General features: G+C 37.2%; 1 long non-coding RNA gene across 1 annotated transcript; it reads right to left on the bottom strand.

The window, feature by feature from the left end:
- Positions 1-1,257: 1,257 nt before the first annotated feature.
- On the bottom strand, positions 1,258-17,933 carry LOC125691451 (uncharacterized). The gene is made up of 4 exons (XR_007376133.1): positions 17,883-17,933; positions 6,742-6,855; positions 5,460-5,560; positions 1,258-4,935 (listed from the first exon to the last, which is right to left on the bottom strand). It is a non-coding gene; the product is annotated as an uncharacterized LOC125691451 (long non-coding RNA).
- Positions 17,934-19,975: the final 2,042 nt, after the last annotated feature.

Here is a 19,975-nt window from a genome sequence, read left to right as displayed (position 1 = left end):
ATATCCTGGATGTGAGTGAGAAGTGGTACCCAGCTCCAATGAATAGTCTATTTTGCCATACCACCACATGCCACATAACATGTTTCATATTTCTAATCGCTATTTCTGTTACCAGTAATGACCCTGTTAACTTTCGTAACTACATTTAGTATCTAAGCAGTGTGAGACTGTATAGCAGATCTTTTAAAAGGGACTTGAAGTAATACCTTGTTTTTGTGCATTACAGTTTAATTCACAAATTCACTCACAGTTTAAAAAAAAAAATTACAAAACCGAGAAAGCCTATATTGAAGAAGCTGTGCTATATTTTGTTCTTATTTATCCCTTAATTTTCCAGGTTAGTCCTGTTTGTTGAATCTGAGCTGATTAAGAAAGTACATAGTCAAAGGTAAGTATGCTAGGCCTCAACAATGCCTAGTTAATTGATGAGGCTACTTAAAGTTACTGAACTGTTTATACACACTTGTATTGGAGATATTTTCACATTTATTTTACACATGACTAACTAATAATCAAATGTAATATTGCACTATTCCTCTCTCTTCAGTCCCTGTTATTTAAACAAAATATTTATTTCACAAAGTTTGTGTTCTCAAATACATTACTGTTTTTCCAAGTTTGTACAGTATAAACAAATAATTCCTAGTGATAATGTGAATAATGTAATCTAACAAAAAAACTATAGTAAGATCCTGGAATTTTGCCATAGCATAAAACACACAAAGTAGCAAATATCTTTCTACAGATCTCCATTATGAAAAGAAACTAATCTGTAACATGATGGTTTCATAAGGCTTAGCTGAACAGAGGAGGAAGCCTAATTCTGCTATTTTTCAGGCTTTGGGGAAAAGATGTTCCATGACTGAGCAGCTGACTGTGCTGAATGCTAGAATTCCTGAAACAATAACTATTTTTGTTCAAACCCTTGGAGATTAGATCACCCCTTATGAAATTCATAACAGTTGTGATCCCATTCTTTGTGCATGTTGACAATATATTGAGGGGAAAAAAAAATAAAATACAGTGATTGAAAAGATCACGCAAAACAATTTCAAAATGCTTTAGGCACAAACTACATGAGTGACAACTACAAATTTAAGTGCTGTAACTCTTTGATTAATATAAAGAAAGTGATTTAGATTATTTTGATAACAGCCTTAAGGAAAAAATGACACTTAAAGGAATATAAAGATTTGAGGGCTGAATTACTTGCCTAAGATGTGTTTTTATAAATAGCCTGTGTCACCTATTATTTTGGAGGGAGAAGAAAAAAGGTGAATTATTGGTTTTTACAAAGTAAACTACCCACAGTATACTCCACAAGTGACATGCATTTTATCATACCCATTTCTAAAAACCCAAAAACTTGAAATATATGACCTATTACAGAGCCAGAGTGCAAACATGGTAAGAAAGCAAATACAGAATTTACTTCTAGTTCACTAAAAAGAGCACAGTGATGTTTCCCTTTAAAACATTCTTCCATACAGAGGTTTCTCTTTATTAAGAGTAATTTTGAAGACACTGATTAATTATGTATAATAATTCAGTGCCCCAAATATCTACATGAAATAAAATCATCTATTTTAAAAAGCGTTTCTGAAACCCAGTTCTGCTAAGAGGTTCTACTTGTTCACCACTGGGAAAGAGAAGTCTGCAAACATGCCATCTTCAAAGAAATGTGTCGTTCCAGAATCAAGAAAGGGTTCTTCATGGAGAAGATGGCAGTGCATTGGAATAGGCTTTTCAGGGAAGCAGTCACAGCACTGAAGTTGCCAGAGTTGAAGAAGTGTCTGTCTTAGACATATGGTTTGCTTTTTGGGTGGTCCTGTGTTGAGCTGGGAGTTGGACCCACTGATCCTTGTGGGTCCCTTCCAACCAGGGATATTCTACAATTCTGATTCCTTCTATTTCCACTACTGTCCTGTCTCACTGAGGTTTAGCCCACAGAAGAAACATCCTGCCATTTAGCAAAACTACTGCATGATTTTGTGTAAAAAGGTAAAATGGAAAGGGAGAGATCATGAAGAAGAATAATTACAGATCTTTTGTATCCTTGGTTAGACAAAGTTTCAGCTCTTAGACCAATCAGTGCTGACACCAAGTAATGAAAACCATGACAGGAAAAGAGACAGCATTTGTTTCAGTTGTCATTCTTTCCTTTGTAGATACTTTCACATCTGTTTGATCATTAAATTCATTATTCAATAAAATAATTAAATCAAACAAGTTATCTTACAGTACATCTTTACAAAACTCCTTACAGAGGACAGTCACATACTTGTATACAATATGTTTCTTAGGGACATAACATTTTAACTAGTTCTGTCAACCTGCTTGGCACAAATAAGTACCAGCAAATAAGGGGATCTGCAGATGGGCTGGCAGATAGAATAAGTGTATCTGTTTCATGCTTTAGAATCATTTTACTTTACAACTATAGAACCAGATTAAAAAAAAACAACTATAGTATGACATGGCTGAGGAGCAAAAGAGACAAAGTTCAGCTGGAAAACAAAAACTCCAGATTAATCACAGGCCTCTTTGAGTAACTCTGAAAGATCATGGAGTCAAATAAGGTAAGTTTATTCTTCTTCCATTACCAATGCCTTAGAAGCATTTTTTCCTCCTCTTCAGAAGAAAACACAAACAGGGGCTTGGTTTGTTCACTCAGAGTGGTGAAGCACTGGAACAGGATGCCCCATCCCTGAAGGCATTCCAGGCCAGGCTCGATGTGGCTCACGGCAGCCTGGTCTGGTGGTTGGTGATCTTGCACATAGCAGGGGAGTTGAAACTAGATGATCATTTTCATGGTCCTTTTTAACCCAGGCCATTCTGTGATTCCCTTGTCATTCAACTCCAAGTACACTATGATCAGCTATCCATTGTTCTGAGCCTTACAACCCCTCCTCACCATGTTTTTTCAGTCACAGAATCACAGAACAACTTGAGGTTAGCAGGACCCTCTCAGCTCATCTGGCCCAACCACTACTCAAGCAGGGCACACAGGCCTATACCTAGGCATCTCTAAAGATCTCCAAGAAATAGAATCTAGAGCCCCCTCTGGACAGCCTATGCCAGTGCTCTTGTCACCTGTGCAACAAAATCTCTGCAGATCCATCCACATCTATAAAGGTTTTAAAAAACAGCGTTGATCAGTGACTGTGAAAAGTCTTCACCCTCACTTGCTTTGAGTCAATGCTATCATATTTTTAAGTTAGCATGCAAGATGACAGGCTACCTGTTCAAAGAACACAGAACAGGGAATAGTAGTGGTACAATGTAATAAGAACTGGAACACACAGCTGCTGCTACATTTAAATATGTCAGAGCCAGAAGCAATTTAACTGGTAGTATAACAGATAAAGTAAAGCAGCGTCACCTTGAAGTGACCAAGCATGCACTAAAGTTCAGCATTACTCTTTCATTTTGCGTTGCTCCACCTCAGAGCAGCCACTCAATAAGAGTACACCTGTTCCATAAACAATTAACACCACTGAATAGGAAGTGAGCATTTAAAACATTATTGTCAGTATATCACCAGAACCTATAACAAAGGATAAATGAAGTCGGCCAAATTGCTTCATTGAATTCAGTGGAACGTGGATCTGATCACACTGTTTAGATATTAGATGAAAAGAAGAAAAACAAGTACTTTTCTCAAGGAAACTACTGTTTCAGTCAGCCTGAAAACAGTAAACTAAGAAAAAGATAGGATATACACAGGAATGCATATGTAATACATACTATATACCACCTAAATATACATATATCATTCTATTTATGTAACCAATGATTAACAGATTTTGTTCCCTTTTGCTTGAATGAGGATACTAGAAATGTAATGCCGTACGCAGTCCACATTTCCTTACAGTCAACAACATGGTGGGAAAAGATCTAGTAGTCTGCATGCATATATTCTTTAATATTTTGCAAGTGCACCAAGAAGCCAGGTTTCAAAGGAACAAGGAAGTTATTATTGAGAAGATTTCTTAATAAAAGATCCAACTTTGCTGTATTGTGAAAACCTGAAGCTATTTCAGCAAAAAAGCACAAAAGTTCTTGTGATTTGTTTCAGGACAGTATTAAAACAGTTGTGGGTTGTTTCATGTTTTTTTTTTTTTTTTTTAATTATACACATGCACTGCCAAATGATCTGTTGTTTTTCTTCCAAAGACTACTTTTTAGTTTGACATTGGAAGGTGTAAGTTTAGAACTCTTTCTTCAAACTCCAAAAGAGGCATACAGAGCAGTTAGTAAATGTCCTACGAAAAAGACTACAAAACTTAAGGTCTGTTGGAAACTCATTTAATACACCAAAATTCTACTTAAATAAAACATCTGTAATGAACTGTGCACCAACTGTGCAAAAAGTAAAGGCAAATCCACAAAGAAAACAAAAATCAAGATCATCTCTGATATTAGGTACATTTACATCAGTGCATTTTGGAGTATTCACAATTGCTTCAAATACAGCACTGAAGGTCTGTGCTTTCACTTAGAGACAACCAAGCCTCAACTTTCCTATGCCTCCTTAAATACTTACAAGACAAAAGAATTAAAGTTCTTATTCAAAGAGATTTTACTCACCCAATGACAGAATAATATAAGTCATCGTAAGTAATTTAGGTATGAAGTAGCCATGGGAGGCTATCCAGTCAAACATACAGCTCAAGGCACATTTAACATCAAAACCAGATCAGATTGCTTAGGGCCTTTTTGAAATTCTCCAAGGATGAGTTTTTCCACAACCTGTCCAGCATACTAATTTAGTAGTAGAACTAGAAAAACAGTTCAAGCTACGGGAAGCATCTGATGGGACATCAAGGATCTCCTCTCCTTCCAGCAGCACATAACACAGGGCTTCACATCATGCAGGTCTGCTTAGACAAAGGGTTCCCAAGCAGTGGGCTACAGGCAGAATCTCTGATACTCCTACAATGACCAAAGGCAACACTACAACAGATGTACACTTAGAGTTCTCTTACTGCACTTCCATTGCTCTATAACCAAATTCCTTTTGCTTCCGCTTATGAATGGTTAATCTCTTTCAAAACATCAAAATTGACAAGAGGGTCCTCTCTGTAATTATGCTCTACTTTCTTTGCAACTTGTCTATTTTGACTGTCAACTCTGTGTTTGTACAGAACTTGCAAAACGGGGATTAAAACTTGACTGATCCTTAACCATACCAATAATAAATAGAATTACTAATTTTTTGTTCTGAGACCACTAAAAGAAAAAAAAATTGAGGAAAAATGAAAAGTAGAGTGGCTCCAATTAATTTTCTCCATTGCACACATTGTTTAAATTCAGATTTACAAAGCCAAATAAAAACACATTTTTCTTCCAACTTTGCTCACTTCTTTCACTGTATGAAAGATAATCCACTGCTACTATACAGAGAGCCATAGTTCATTCATCCTCCAATATCGGATATCCTTTACTTCCCACCTTACCTTCAGATCATTAGAGAATTTTATCAGCTGGACCTTTTGCACTCTGATACCCATCAAAAAGAAAAAGGAAATTCCAGAGTCTGCACACTGATAAGACAACCCTGCTCAGAAGGAAAAAAGACCAACTTCTGTCTTATTTAACACAGCATATAAAAAGAAAAACAAACAACCCTATAATGTGTCCCCAAGGATGATCAACTAAGATTATTCCTGTTTATGCAAAACAAGATCATTACACTGTCCTAACATCTTCCTCTCCTGTATTTAGCTGATTATACTTCGATGTTTTTACTATAATATTACCTTTTAAGCATTTGAGGGCAAGAGTATTTTTCTACACATTAACCAGGGCATTTCTACTGAAAGTACTTTTTGTAACTTAAAAATGAGAAAAAAATATCTTATTTTTGTATTTAAACACTTGCATTATTTTTCTATCTGAAAAGATGCAGTGTTCAGGGACTAATACAGGTGTTGGTTTGTTTTTGTTTTTGTTTTTTTTTTTTTTTTGAAGTAAAAAGGAGTCAAAACTTGATAATCTCTTCTATGAGCACAGAAGATTCAAATAAGTATCTCTTGATTAAGGATGAACCTGTGCATATCTTTCTTCTGCAATTAGGCACAACCGTTACACCAACAAGCAGTTAACTACCACCAGACACCAATATAGAATTTCTTGTGCCAGTGCTATTATTAAAATCAGAAGCGTAAGCAATAGTTACTCTGTTCAAGACTGAGTATATATGGTAAAGCAGATACTGAAGAATAACTGCATTAGCTCCTTGTAACAATTTTGCTGAACTATTTTTCATACACTTCTTACTCTCCGCTGTTCGATGCATTTCATCGCACCTCTCTTTATCCTGATCTGCTTGTGATGTATTCCCAATAAGTCCATAGGTTCACTAATCAATGGAGAACAGTGTCTCCCATGAAAATTACTGTGACAGAGGGGTGATGGGAGAAGAGATTTAAAGAACACATACATTTCAAACGTATAAGGAGAGTGTGCATAGAGTCAGATCATCCTGATCATCAGCTGGAGGAGATGCTCATTTTACAGTAGTCCACTTTAATTCAATCAAGATTTTTTTTTTTTTTTAAACTATCCTTCACCAATCAAGTCATATTGAATTCTGCAAATATTTCACACTACAGTGTTTTTCTTTTCTTCCCTATGGACAGGCAGGATGACCTCGATGTAGTGGAGGAAAATGATGACAACAAAAGCATGACGAAGATCATCAGAAGCATATAAGAGCACTCACACTAACAGACTTACGTTAAATATTCAGGCTCAGGGATGAGATGGCTGAGTTTGAAGTGCATCACGCTCAGGGTGGTCTCAGGCACTTAGTAGCCAGGATCTTTCCAGCAGATGATTCTGATGATCTTGCTGTACACATAGAAGGGTGAAATCAGGACCTAGGTAATATGCTGATTCGGAGATCAGTACAGGAGATAAGTACAATAAGAACACTAAAATTAAGGAACCAGAAGTTGAGCATCTGAGAAAGGCAAGAACTTCTAGCCATACTGTTAGCATTTTGCTTTGGTTTCATTAAGAATTATTACCAGTTACTATCAAAAGTAGCAAGTATCAGCTAATAATAGAGATTACTTAGCGTAATGTCTCTGTGCAATTTAAGCAGATTCTTCCTTTAAGTATGAAGTAGTCAGGCCAACTACATTTGGTTCATTCATGTAACAATACTGTTATATTAAATAAGAATGTATGAAACAAACTGTAGTTAGGGAGAAGTATCAGAGAGCTATTGTGATAAGAAGCATAAAAAAAAAACTGCTGTGATCTGTCTGGTAGCACGTCTGCTGCAATTTATCTCACATGGCTTTGCGCAGTCAGTCATTTCCACTGGTTGCTGTAAAGGAGGGATGCAAACACCTAACAGCCCCCACAGAACTCACTCTGCTTTCTGGAAAACTTTCTAATGCAATCTCAGAGAGGAAGATGACCATATTCCTACTGAATGCAAGGACTATGATTCTACTGTGTCTCTGCTATTGTGGCCAAATGGCAGGTACTTGCATTACCCTCCAGTTGTGCCTTCCTTAATGCTCTGGGAATACTCCTGCCTCCAGAAAGTCTGCAGTCAGCACCTTACACAACTAATATTCTCATTTTTAAATGTAAAACAGAAGATTCCTGATAATCATTTGTGCAATGAGTCCTAAGGTGTTAAAGTGTGACCACCATACTCCTAACCCCAGGTATTCCACAGGACCACAAGTCAACCTGTGTCACACATTTGTAAGGGTCAACTCTGCCCAGCTCTACCAAACAGTAAAGACAAAGCATAAAATGACACTGGCTGGACAGAACACATATCATTGCCTGAGAGGGCTTCTCTTTCTCATGCTGTCAACATAACCTCTAAACTCTTGATAAATAAAGTGTGGAGGAGAGTCCTGCATATGAAGCCTGAGGAAGGACAAGTTATAATGACTCTATATTAGCTACTAAAAACCTCCCTCAAAACATAAGATCCAGGATACTGCAGCAGTGCTCAATGTTTCGGCCTTCATAAAGACACACATTCAAGGTTTTAATTAGCACTGTGACAGTTTCGAAACTGCTGTCAATCAATCTCCATGAAGAAAAAAAAAAAAAAAAAAATCACTTGTCAAGTTTGCATGCCCAGGGAGAATTAAATTGAAATTAAAGTGAATTTTAAAAGATAGGAAATAATTAGGGCACCAAGCAAAAGCAGCCAGAGAAAGAGAAAACAGAGAGGGAAATGTTACTAATTATGCTTTTTACTTTTTCTAATTAATCCCCAATACAGCCCCATCCCACCTTTAATAAAGTTAATGAATGATTATACAGGGAGTGTTCAATATTTGGTTATGCAGATTCGCCACACCATGTCTGCACATAAAAGCATACCAAATGACCAAGTACGTGCCCATCGGAACTGCAGCAGAATAGTCTACACTATACAAACAGGATTCCAAAACTCCTATGTACAGCTTATTAGCATATTCACGTAGCCCAATTTCAAGTGCAAAAGCAAAGTTGTGTATTCCCTAAAGTCTGCTCAAGAAGATTACAGAGGACGTTCGCATAGAACAAAAGCGTATCAGCATCAAACACTTCCATTCTCGTATGCAAAGTCTGAAATCTAGGAGGACTGGAAACATTAGCTTGTGAATGAGAATTGTGGGAATGAGAAGATTAAAACAACTGTGAGTTAGGCAACCAAAACCACAAGCTAACAGATTGCACAAAGGAAAAGCAAAAAAGGAGGGAAACATGGAGGAAAATCTGTCATCATGTTCTTCAGGTGTGCAAAAAGAATACAACAGAAGTCCTAACTATGGAAGTCAAGCAGGATATTATTTCACCAAAGCAGAAGTTGTCAAGCACTGTCATGCCTCCCATGGCTACTGCATTCTTACACAGAAGTGTCAGGAAATGTGCACACAGTTTATAGATAGAAATATGGAAAATACAGTGTCCTGTATAAATACAGACAAGAAACCTTTTATCTGCAAGGCCAGTACACAAATGCAATGTCATTTATACTTTTTTCAGGCAACCAGCTGTTGAAGGCATACATGTGAGACATCTGTCTTTGCTTTAAAGGTTCTGATGCTACTGTCTCAGCAGAAGTCTATAAACAAAATGAAATTACAGACCCAGCGAATAGCAGTGATACTTATAATTGCTGCACAGGTCCAAAGTTGTGGTTAATCCTATATGTCTGACTCACTCTAAACAAAAGAAGCATCTTTCTTTTAATGCTTTGTGAACTTTTACCTCAAAGTTAAGTGGCAAGTAAAACAAGATAAGAACTCATTCCATAGTCAGCTATCAGAGTGAATCCAATTCCCAGCCATTGCCCTCCTTCAGAAGCCCTAGCTTTATCACTAACAGAATACATAAGGCTGTTCCAAAGTGACAGTGCATAAAACAAATGTATTTTTAAAAAAAGTCTCTGACAAAGGCAAGATTTATATTACAAGATCTTGTACTATAGACTCAGATCAGCTGCTCTTGAACATGTAACAGTACTTGTGGGGTTCTACTTTTCATGGGAGAAAAAAAAAAAAAAAAAGATGGACCTAACTCTAAAGAAGTGTGCATGCTCTCTATGTTCTCTTATAGTCTAACACTCCACTAGGAAGGCAACATCCTCTCTAGTTTTTTCCATTTCAACTATTAGAGAGTGCTAAGAGTTAAGGGTTGCTTAAATATGAACAAAAGTACTATTCTACAACATTGATATAGGAAAGTTACTTCCCTTCACACTCAAAATCTTATGGAGTACAAGAAAACAAATCCAGGACCTCTCCATGGTTCATTATATTTCTTAATAGTTCTACAGCTCATCCATGAGATAAATGGACAAGTCAAATTAGCTCCCACATTTTCCCTCTTTTTTTTTTTTTCCTAACAGAATTTTGTTATCCATACTTTCTCTTCTATTACCCAAGGTGGAGATACTAGACACTCAAGGAAGAGAAACAACTGAACAGGCTCCTGCAATGCTCTCAGTGACACTGTATTTTATCTCACCCTTTAAAGGATTGCTTGTAATACACACTTAAGACATAAATAGCCTGAGTCTGAACTCCTTTCTCCTCAAGAATCGTGCTGAAACAAGGTCAGTACATTAGAATTGTATTTAGTGAAAATTATTATTTCCAAAAAGGAAAACATTAACAATAACAGGTCTTGGCAGGAATGTTTCATCTCCTTCAGAATGACTGCTCTTAAAGATTTTTACAGGTATATAATTAGATGCATCACATCATACTCAGTTTCACAAACAGGTACTGCTAGAGCTGCTAATACTTAGAAATGCCAGCACCAGCAGCTTTCTGTGACCCCTATTTACCTCTATGTATGTACAGTTCCACTGGCAAATATCTATAGTATTTGAAAGTGTACTGTAAACTGAAATGATATCAACTCAGCCTGTGTACTAAGGCTATATTTGCTGCTACTTTTAATATATATACTGTTAGAAATATGTTTTGGAAATGTCTGCTGTTTTAAGAGACATGTCACTGAAAACAATTACAGACAAATATTGTGGTGCCTGAGTTCTTCATTAGAACAAATACTGATCCAGACAGCCTCTCTTTTGTGCGTAGAGAGTAAAGCGTCAGATAGCTTCAGAAAGTCAATTAAGAAGAGAGACGGTGCATCTTAATCACAGGGCTTTTCCTATCTATTTTTTCCAGTAGTTACTTAAAACCACTAACTTGAAATCACAGTCACATGCTGTCTTCAGAAGTTCACTCAATCAAAGGGCCAAGCTCAGAGTAATCAAAGATCTTAAACCACTGGAGCTCCCAACATCAGCTACAGGAGGATTAAAAATCCAGTAGCCAGAACTCAATTCTTCGACCTAGCAAGCACCAGCACATTATGAGAAGTCCCTAAAGCCCTAGATCACAGCCCAGCCTCTGCCTACTGTGGAGCTAAGTGGAAACCGTGTTTAATTCCTTAGGAGATCCTATCTGGCTAGATGAAAATAGATATTGGCCTCTGTGTGTAGGATGATTAGAAGAATGGAAGAGGATTAAACAAGATGTAAGGGGAAAGGCTCAGAGTGGCTCATTTACATGGTATTATGGCTGACAGATAGGTGTTAACAGAACAGAGCAACCTAAAGGCAAAACTGTATCTGAATTAGAGCTGTATTTATTTACTGAAGTTATAAAGGGATTAAGGCCTGTTTATTTTACCACATCCAGGACTGTATTATCTATTAAGCATTTTGATGCTTACCCAATTGCTCTGTGTCATGCATTGCACAGCTGCTTGGAGATGTGTTTATCTTCATTTAAAACAGCTTTTAAATGTTTCAAACATAAAATATAGATGCTAATGGCAGGTTAAACATGCTCAGATGTCTTCTTGTCTCCTGAAGTGGAGACATTTTTTAAAACAGACAACAGGAAAAGTAAAAAGCACAGTCATAAATACTTTGCAGGTTGCTGACAGGGAGAACCAGGTACAGAACAGTATGTCACACACACATGTGAACACAAAGGCAGTGTCACTAATGCTAAATCACTGCATTTCTATTAATTTACAGTTATTCAAAAAGCTTCAAGTCAGACAGGGAAACAGTTTAACAAAAAACTCCAGCCAACCTAGATGACCAGTCTCTGGGAATCAATACAAAAAGCCAACTTAACGTGTCATAAAGTAGCTCCCTTTTCACTCTGGCTGAAGCCCAGTAACAGCTACTCCCAAGTGACTGGATTCTCAGGGGACTACAGAAACCACCCCTTCTCTGCCTGCAACACCAGAAAAATCAGTTTTGTATGACTCAGTCTCAGTGCTGCTTGACTGCTCTTTACAGCCTTTGCCTGCCTCATTCCAAGCTTGCATATGATCTCTGACAGTCAGTCTTCCCATTTCTGTTCATTGGACTTCCCAAGTCCCTCTTTTGCTCTTAATCAACTCAGCTCACCTATATTATCCTCTTGGAACTGAAAACTTCCCTGAACCACTTACCTTGCCCTTCCCTACTAGTGCTCCAGCAGACCTAGCTTCTTCGCTCTCTCCTCTTCCTGCTCGCTGCAGGAGCACCACACTGGGCAAGAAGGCCTAGCCTGTGTCACAGCCCAAAGCTAGCTAAATCATTTTGCACAAAGTTAGAAAACATGAAGACCAAGGCATAAGCCATCTTTCACAGTCTCACTTTTCAGTCTCATACAGGACTACAACCACTTTGTGTTATTATGGTTTTGCCCATGTTAGTACTCTCCACAAGAATATATTTACCAAGTCATTAGGAATCACTTAAATGCAATCCCAAACTTATTAATCCAGTCAAACAATTTATTCAGATTTCTCCTTCTGATGATACATGTTCTGGTTCCAGCTGAGACAGAACTGAACTGATATGTTGTGGAAATAGGCATTTGCATGAATTTTTTCAGCAGACAAAAAAGAGCAGATAAAAATAATAATTGTACCGAACTGTACAAGAATAGTAATGTTTGTACAATCCAAATATTCAGCTCCCTCAAAAAAGGACAGTTAATACAACTTACCATTGTACTTTAGACTCACTCCAGGTGAAAGAGAGTGAAAGCCAGAGGCTTGTTAGGAACAGCTTCCATATACAGCAAGGACAGACCATGGTCCTTTTCTTAATAAGGCATGACCTTCTTAGCTGAAGGCTTATTCCTTAAAGGAAACCAACTATGATGTCAAGAAGAGGTCTGCACAAATATATATGAAAACAAACCCCATGCCTCAGAAAAATTATCATTATATGGGCAAGAAAAAGACATACACAGATGAACGCACACACATCCCAACACAAAAGTACCACAACAACAAAAACAGTGGGCAGAAGACATGAGTAATAGATTCAGTTCTTCCTTCAGAAAACACCTGTAAACCTTCACATCCTGTTGGGTGAGTAACTACCTGTTTATATACGTAAGGGTCTAGCAGTATGCCTGTAGCTGGGTTCATGTCTCCATGTTCATCACACTCAGGTCCTCCTTCCAGTCACCTTAACTGTCACTGACTCTCTCAACATGCTCCTCAGCCATCCTGAACACTTTATGCAGTAACATTCTCAAGTTTGCCTGCAGTTGAAGCATGACCTACTTACACTCCATTTTGAAAGGTAGTGTGACCCTGACATTGTTGAAGATTTTCTTTCAGAAGTGCAGTTTCTTGTATTCTCCTACAAGATCAGACTCTGCCATTAATACTTCAGATGTGAATACTGGCCCTGTTACGTCAGGTACACTGTTATGCACAAAGGAAACAAGATTGAAGTAAACAAGATTTCCAGGCATTAAATAATAATAAAAAGAATCAGAGACTTTAACTAGCCTTTTTAGAGCTTCAATGCCTCTTAAAATAAATAGGTCAGTGTTGATAGAAAGACTGGGCTGATTTATCCTCCTATGTTTTCAGAACACTTTCCAACGTGCAAGTTGAATATGAACAAAAACCTCAGGCCTATCTGTTCATGCCTCTCTAGCCTTAGTATTGATATTAATGCCAACAAAATTAGTAATTTGACAATTAGTTTTCTACTTACCTGAAAAGACATGAAAGGCAGAGAGAAAGCAGTTTAACTAGATTATAATGCGGCTGTGACAAGTCAGGTTCCTGTCATGTTATACCCTTCCAACTTTAACATTTTCATGTCTGCTTGGCAGGTTATTAAAATAAATGAGGGTGTGTTGGACTGCTGTTGCACTTTCCTCTAATGGGAGTTCAGGAATTTGCAAGCCTCTACTGTAAATTGACCGATCGTGAAGTCTGAAAGAAGTTGGATAAAGTGGACAATTAGGAGCATTTCTCCACAGCTGAGTGAAATATTCCTTGTTATTTTAATAATTCAGGCAGAGGCTAATTTTCGGAGGCTGAGTTTGTCAAGATAATGTGCCTCGTGCTTGTCTGCTTGTCATTTTTAACTCAATCCCACATGTTACAGGTGCAGTCTAGCTTACAAAACAGGCAAATCACTCACAGTGGAATTTACATACAGAATATAGATATATTGTACTAAGGAAAAGCAGACCGAGGAGTCAACAGATAGTTGTGATAGGAATGCATATGATACAAAAACTTTTGATGCTTCATAGCTGTTGTATTCCTCTTTATGCTGATATAATTAAAGGCGTTATTTGGCAGCATGAATACACAAATATGTATAATGTAAAGCACCACATAAATTTCTTCAGTATAGGGATATGGTAAGGCTACAGAATTCCCAAGTGGCATGCAGATGTTCTGGGTAGCCTCAGTTACTTTCTTCAACTTAAAATATCTTGATGTCAAAAAATGTGAAACATGCAGGACTCAACTGAGAGAGTGAAGTCTCCTTTATGAAAGATGAAGGAGGTTCTACAGACATTATTATGCCCAGCTTCTGGATGCAAAGGCTACACTACTGAGTCAGGATTTTGAAACCTCCCACTCTCCTTTCTTCTCTACATCACTTACTAGTTGATGCTGAGAGAGGCAGTGGGAATGGCCTTCTTACCATGCATTTTCTCTCTCATTTTCTCAAACAGGACTTCTTGCATAACCTGAGCACATACAGAAGGGAAGAGAATTTTAAAATTAAAATTTCTACAAACTTCCCTTGCAGATTTAAGACCTTGACATGAGGCAGAAAAATCCCTTCTAAGGCAAAACAACTGCGAAGTTGCAGTGGATGAAACACTTTCAGGGCATAGCATCTTCAAGATTAGCTCACATATCTAGAATACCAGCCTATAATCTTCACACTACAGCAGTCTTGAGGAATGCATGGAATACTTTCAGTGACATACCTTCCTAGCTCCATAATCCCAGCAGCCCCTTACAACAACCATCAGGGTTGACACATAGGGAAGAAATACTACATAATGACAATGCTGTTAGATGTTTACAGAGAGCAAAATACTTCAAATTATTTATGAAAGCTGGACAATAGCTGCATCTTTGTTTTCTCTACCATGCTATGTGCATGTAAATACACACAAGTGTATGTATGTGTTTTTATATATTATATTTACTGATATAAACTTTTTAAGGTACAGGTAGATTCAATTGATTAGCAGCATTTTATTATCTCATATGTCAACAAAGTTCTCCTTTGAGGCCAAGCAAAAGAGCTCTTCGCCAGGAGACAAAGCAACACAACACTTCAAGCTCACCAGTCAGACGCCACATGATCTCTTATTACCTGAATATTCAGGTAATAATGGAGCAAAACCACCATCTCCTGGTATGCAACAAAATAGAAGGCCATTTTACTAAGTAGGTTGAGGTGGAGATGGAGGATATAGATCCTCAGTGGCAGCAAAAAAGAGATGATTAAAATTTGCATGATCATGAAAGATCTCATGTTGGGAGAGTATATTTATGCTTAGCAGTGATGGGGCTTGAATGCTTAAAATAATACAGCACAAGAGCGCCTGTTCTCAAGCCATTCCTAGAGACACTCTAAAACACCAAGAACAATCTGAATTCTGATATTTGCATGCAAACCAGGCTATCCATGTGTGAACATGCATATTTGTCATATATTATTCATTTCCAATTCCATTTTGAAAGTTTCAGTCAGGAAGCAAATCCAGTCCCAGACAGCTGCAGTGGTCACTCACTCAGCATGAAGAATGAACAGCAGAGAGTGAATAGCTGAAACAAATAGTTCAACAAATCACTCTCAAAGATTATTCTTGAAAAATTGCCCATTTAATAAAGCACATCTGTAAACAATCAACTTGCACTCACAACAATTTGCAAACACAATTCATGGAATGAATTACACATTAAAAATTAGTCTGAACAGCTCTGGTCTTCATACACAAGGAACAAAAGACATTGCTAAATAATGAAATAGTAGAGAAAGGGATTTATAGCATATGTACACTACCCCCTTCTGATAATTTCACTCAGAAGCTTCAGGAAGGCTGCTGGGGTTGCTGCATCAGGATTGAGGGAGAGACAGGTCAACACATGAGCAAAGATCATTCTCAAGTAACTTGCTGTCTGTGCAAGGGAAACTATCAACAGTTAAGGTAGGCAGCAAAACTCATGTCTGGTCAAGTGTGAAATACAACACCAGATCAGAGTCAACACAAGTTGTCAGACCTCCAGCTTGACAGGTGTCTTCAACAAGGAAGAAAGTGAAGTCAACAAATCACAGTATTACTGAGACAGTGAGAAAAGAGTGTACAGTCTCATGCCCCCAAGTACCATCTATGACACATCAAGTTAAAAAAAATAAATTAAAATCTTTCATAGGAAAGGCAAAAAAAAAAAAAATGAGCAGAAGAAAAGCATGAGCTGGTAACTTTGCTTCCTCTGCAAAGGCACAATGTCTCAACGTGCTGCTGATGCCTACTTGCTCATTTACATCCCCCTCTTTTCAGCAGATTTTAGCAGGAAGCTTCTCCTCCTCTGTACTCCCCAACCCTTTCAGAGGAGAAACAAGAAGGAAATGGCTTTCTTATTTAAGTGTCAAGCTTACACTAATATTTATGATACATCATTTTCCTTTACATAAGGTTGCAGCATCAAGAAGCATGACATAACTTCTAGTAGCACAGATGCCATGCCCTTTCAGGATTCAGCAATGAGAATGATTGAAAGGTTTTGTCTGTTTGTGTCTCAAAAGCCATATAAAGAAGAAAAAAAAAGGAAAAAAGTTATTTTTGTTAGACAGGCACTTGACTTTAGCGTGTGCCAACACACTGTATATGGAATTTAAAACAGCAAGGATATTACACCTGACATTTTAAATACGTAACAGCAGAAACATCATGGCTGTTTGGTCCTCAGAATACCTTTCAGTGGTCAAGGGGAAAAAGTGAAATGCTATTACCAGCAGAGAATTGAGGCCAAAAACTAACCATAAATAACACTGCAACATTTAGGATTTAAGGAACACATTCACAGACATTAGTATTTAACTAATTATTTATGTGCCTACTATTGTGCAAACCTAAGCTCAAATACCTTGTATTCTGAGCACTTAGATATTTAAAAACATTATACTTGGCAGAATGAGAGCATACTACTGCATGTGATGATCTCTGCACAAATGTAATATTTTAATTAAACGTAATGAAGGCCTCTTTATAAACTTAATCTTAAAAATAAGATTAAAATATCTGCATGCAGAACTGGCGTTGAGATACTATACGTTAACTGCTAGGCTCCGTTTTCTCAGCTTGTTTAATATCTACAGTTCTCTTCTGTAGAATCATACAATTGTTTATACCTGCATTTTACTACAAAGTTGCAGATGCAGAATTCTCAACTTTGCCACAGAACAACAGATTGAGAACATTCCTATCATCATGGTTCCCTCCTTTTTTTTTTTTTCAGTACAATTACCAAACAATGCCATTGTCTGAATTGTTTGTGCAACTTCACTTGTAATGTAGTGAACAGAGACTGAAACTGGCTGAAGTCACCACCTGCATGGAAGAAGATACAACATTTCTTTTTCACTAAAGATTTTTTCCCCCCCCATAGATTCACAGACTTGTCTGCAACTGCACACAGAGACATGCCTAAGTCCAAGCACACTTAATCCTACAATGCTACACATAGTAAAGTCTGAAGAGCTTCACAGAAAATAAGAGCCTGACATTTATAAATAGATTTTAATATTCACTGCATAGCACAGTTTACCTCATACACTGTATGTTTGTAACAGAAATATTAAGCCTAACTAACAGAGGGGCTAAAGAAGCTTTGGTCCAACTATCTGAGATACAAACTTGGACAGAAAGAGTTACAAAAACTTAATGATTTTCCTAATTCATTGTTTATAAAAAAATACCTGAAAATATCAATGTGTATAATCAAGGGATGTACAGATGTTATAATTAAGAAACATACAAGAAAGTTAAACACAAGAAAGTTAAGCTAAATAGGTTATCACACTAAAGAACAACAGGTGGAACACTTACCCTAGTCCTAGGCTCACTGAGAAGACTCAAAGAGGAGCAATCTCCAAAAGAGATCCTTCCTCACTGGTAGTCAGCTCTTAAATGGGGTCTAGGAGAGGTGGAGCCAGTCTCCACCCCTTCCAGTGGCACAGGTGAATTGCCTTCACCTGTGCTCCTGTGGCTGACTCATTGCTTGCCTCAGGTGATCAATCAGAGGTTCAGGCTGTGATTGAGCAGTTTCCATACACAACATATGATTTTCTCTACCTCGGTCAATTTAAAAACAGTACTGCAGCACCTGATACGTGGGACTGGAAAGTGTAGAAATATGCTGAAATATCTTGCCTATATTCCACATGCACCTTAAAGGAGACTGAAACTTGGTTCAGAGCTGTCAATCCACAGTTTAAACACAGCAAATGAGTTGTGGTATGATGCATTATATCACGATACATGCAGATGACAATATGCAACTACATAATTATACAATTATGTAACTACACAAAGTGCACATAAAACTATGTACATCAAAAAGGAATGTTCTACAAATAACTCTTCTCCCCTTCAGAAAGCTCTTGGAGAGAAACCCGCCCTTTACAGGAAAATTACAGTGATTAGTTCCAATAACTTGGACAGCTAAATAAATATTTACAATATGAAAACATACAGTAAAAACCTCATTTGCATGGACTTAGGTGACCTCATAAGGATTATCAATTTTTGCAATTAGTGTGTAAATAAATAAATAGGATTAAAGAAGTCAAGGATACTGCATCACAGTGTTCTTTGTTCATTTACTTTGACAAGCACAATTTTGTTTTAATTGTGAATAATAATGCTTCCAATCATCTTAAAGTATTATGGGATGTTTGATAAAAACAACATACTGTGAAAAAATATCTGCAAGGTTACAACTCTCTTTAATGGAGATAAGTTCAAAAGTAATTTTGATTTAAAAATACCTATGTTTTCAAAGGAGCTTTAACTTCTTTTTCTTTCATTTTATGACAAGATTTCATTATGTTTTAGCCTCAATAAACCACAAAATATGTTTCCCATTATCAGTTGCTGAGGCAATTTTTAATTTTTTTTTTTTTTTAATTTCATGCTTCCACATACTTTTTCCTTACTTTACTCTCTCTCTGGTGTTTTCAAGGGTACTAACTTAGTTGTGTAATCTTGGGCAAAGCAGATTCTCCATGCTTTGGCTTAGCCACCTATAAAAACTCTGTAAAATGTCAATTCTGCAGAATTAGCATGATGTTTAATCAATGTTCATAGAAGCACTTAGCTTCAGAAAGATGGGAGCATATACGCAGGAAGTATCAACACTGACAATTTCCTAAATTTGTAGCATCAACAGGATGGTAAAAATGAGTTAATTCCACTTTAAATGTTAAACCTATTAATGAGCCAAGTTTTTCACAATCTAGAGACAGAACATGCTGTTATTTCTCCAAGTCAGAGTTGCCATTTTGGTAATGCAGCCCAGCATACACTGGAAATGTATTAGGGTATAATTGCAGTAATCCTAAGGCAGAAGGATTCAGAATCAGCAAGTTCCATTTTATTTTTCTTCAGTGTGTAAAAAATATTAATGCTTAAGAACAAGACTTGCTATACATCATCAAGCTGTCCTTTTACTGTTCCCTGTCTGAGCCGTATTCCCTATGACCAGTTCTGTTATCAGACTCCTAAAGCAGCAGCCAGTTAAATAACTGTTAATGATTAATCATCATTTCACAGGAGATCCCAGAATACATAAAATGCTAGATAAACTTTATAGCAAGGCAGAAACTGTGTGGCCTTCCTTCCACACCCTCACTTTCCCCCCCTCCTCAAAACCACATAATGTAAAAAAGCATTGAGAAATGTTCTTAGTTCATTACCTGTGAAAGTCAATGGACGATTGATCAGGCTGTACTCTTGCTATTAGAGGTCACTATTAGAAGGTTTGTAACACTGCTGCTTAGAAAGGAGACCAATTGTAGTGCAAATGCTTAGTAAGTAAAACAGCATGTTTTACTCATCATTAGCATTGTTTTCGTCTGCTTAAATGTATCTCTTTAAATAGATTTGTTGGTTAATAATATTTTAAATTAATGTCTCGTGTT

The sequence above is a fragment of the Lagopus muta genome, chromosome 3 (genome assembly GCF_023343835.1).
Source record: "Lagopus muta isolate bLagMut1 chromosome 3, bLagMut1 primary, whole genome shotgun sequence".
Taxonomy (NCBI): domain Eukaryota; kingdom Metazoa; phylum Chordata; class Aves; order Galliformes; family Phasianidae; genus Lagopus; species Lagopus muta.
The sequence above is the reverse complement of the archived record's forward strand: the minus strand, read 5'-3'. Positions and strand labels throughout refer to the sequence as shown.